This window comes from Poecilia reticulata, unplaced genomic scaffold, assembly GCF_904066995.2.
Source record: "Poecilia reticulata unplaced genomic scaffold, P_reticulata-male-v2 Scaffold_32, whole genome shotgun sequence".
Classification (NCBI taxonomy): domain Eukaryota; kingdom Metazoa; phylum Chordata; class Actinopteri; order Cyprinodontiformes; family Poeciliidae; genus Poecilia; species Poecilia reticulata.
The window spans coordinates 218,527-221,178 of NW_027675130.1; the positions used below are offsets into that span (position 1 = coordinate 218,527).

The window sequence follows — 2,652 nt, forward strand, 5'->3', positions numbered from 1 at the left end:
ATTGCTACGGTAACCTCGGAGTTGATTAGACTTTTCAGTTCAACTGAAACGGACTGTCAGCCGTTAAGAGGCTGTTCGATAAACGTTGCTTTGTTCTTGGGTTGTGACGTGCAGAGCTGGCTTGCAATAATCAGAAAATGTAAGAGATGAAAGACGGTTTCATTCTTAAAGATATTAATAATCGCTTCTTAACGAATCGCCATACCATAATGAAGTTATAAACCGCTAACCCTCCTATTTCTGATGGGTGCCGACCGTTAGCATGATATGCTATCATTGACGCCTACAATATGTCTTAACTGAAAACCATTCTAACGTGTTAACTGTTGGAATTCACCTAAATATACACAACGTGTTGTGTATTTTTCTGATCAAGTCAATAATTGTGAGATAACACACAGTGTCTTTTCACAGATGAAAGAAAACTGCTCACCAGCGTTCTTTGCCTGGTAAGTACATTGCAAAGTTCAGCAGCCTGTCGAGCGCAAATGTTTTTAACAATAAATTTGGAAATATACAATTAGACAGTGACAATGTGGAAAACCTGAATGTTTTTGACAGTTTCATTCTGAACCAACATTTTATGAACACAGAAATCTCACAAATTGGACTGAAAATATTTAAAGCTTTTTAGCAAACTTCCTCATTTTGTTGAAATATTTTTTTCTGGACTGTGCTACCATCTTTGTGCACTAAACAAATGTGTAACAAGGTGGTGATCTTATGAGCTGTCTAAAATCCATATACATTACAATCTTAGTATCTAAAAAACAGACTCGATGTCTTTAAAAAATCCTCTTAGACAGAACCTTGTCTGAAAACATAAATAAGGTAATAGTGTCACTCCCAACTCTTCATTGCAATAGAATTTCAAACGCACTATTAAAATGGCCCTATTAGGGTCAGATGCTCACAGCAGAAGCAGAGTGATGCAAACATAGGACTGCTGCTTTTTACGTTAGTCTGTTTTGTCTATGTGCCTTTGTTAAATAAATTCAATAAATTTAACTGTTATTTCCCTCCTTTCAGACAACCTAGATATTTCCACCAAATTCTGCTCAGTGAGGTGAGTACTAGCAGCATGTGGCTTTATTTGATTTAAAAAAGTTAGCTGAAACGTCCAGAAATGTCTAGATCAAAGCAGCTTGTGTACAGAGGACAAAGAACCTTAGCGGATATGTGTGTTCTGGACTCCTGAAGGTTTTCTGGTCAGCTAATAACAAACTGTTTCTACTCTCCCTCACAGAGAGAAGTGGACCCAAACACCTTTCTCCCTGGTGAGCGGATGTTTCAACGTGGATCAGCCGAGCTGTCACAGCTGATCCAACTTGACTCACACACAATTTGAATAAAATCATGTCCACAAACATTTGCTTTAAATTAGATTCAAACAGGATATGTTGGTTATGCTCACATGACGACCCTGTTGTCCAAAACCCTGTAAGAAACATGACTCAGTACTGCAACAACCCTCTGAGTTGTTTTCTGGACTCATGATGAGGTTTTCTGTCACTCACTTTAATCTCTGTGATGAAGAAGGTCAAGTCAACATTAAATTCTGCTAAAGCAACTGGCTCTTTTATCTGTTGGTATGCTGGGATGCATCTTATTTCAGTAAGAATATCATAATCTACATTCATTGAACTATTTCAATAAAGGTCATGAAAACACAGCAACAACCCAATTCACACCACAAAGCTTAGTTCACAATAGTAGTAGGTATGAATCTCTTCACAGTTTGAACCTTTTCAGATGAAATCTGACCCAGAAGCTGCTCTGTTGAGAATGTTTCATTTTGATGTCTATTGGCTGTTCTTTGTCTCGCAGGTGTTCCACGGACCCTCTTTTCTAACCACTGTCGGAAGCATTTTAATTTTCCAACTGTGTTTTTTCCTTTCCTCTTCCTTCCAACATATCTGGAAAACCATTTACTGTGCATTTTACTATCCCATCCCTAAACTCTCCTACGAATTTCTTCAAAAACCAGCATCCCAATAGGTGGCCTGGTTTTTCCGAATTCAGGAGCCTGGTTTACCAGTAACCAGAGTTCCCTTTATTTCTTCAACCATCAGTTTACTGCCAAATTGATGTTTGCCTGTCTCTCTTAATCTAGTTTACCAGTAACTAGATCTGTTTTCCACTCACATCTTACGTCCTGTGACCTCTGAACAGTTCTATTGATTTTGTGACATGAATTTGTGGCATTGATTTGTGGCTATATATTTGAGAAATCCTACTTCTATCGAGTTCATCAGTAACTCATCTGACTATCATTGAGAATCTGAGAGAATCTCCCCTCTCACTGCTCTGTCTTTCCTGTCTACCTCTCTCCACCGTAAGAGTAAATAACTGGGAAGCTTCACACATCTAAGACGTCATTTTTGAGTTATCTCTTAAGTTTGAAAAGCTTCCATGTAAAAATTGGCCAAAAATAAATACTCAAAACAGGTCAACTAAAAACTTGATCTGTATAAATTTTGAAATTGAAAGCAAAGTTTGCTTTCTGCTGAACTACATTGCTCCAATTCTAATTGGACTTAAGTAAAGCTCTGGTCTTGTCTGACAAAATATATTTATAGAGCACTATTGGCATAAAGTCAAAAACAGTAAAAAGAAAAAACGTAAAACTTTGATATTTCTAAGACGTCTTTT

General features: G+C 37.4%; 1 long non-coding RNA gene across 1 annotated transcript; it reads left to right on the top strand.

Moving 5' to 3' along the window:
- The first annotated feature begins 300 nt into the window (after positions 1–300).
- LOC145550312 (uncharacterized) lies at positions 301–1,464 on the top strand. Its single transcript, XR_014086215.1, has 3 exons — positions 301–449; positions 1,030–1,066; positions 1,247–1,464. It is a non-coding gene; the product is annotated as an uncharacterized LOC145550312 (long non-coding RNA).
- The last annotated feature ends 1,188 nt before the right edge of the window (positions 1,465–2,652 follow it).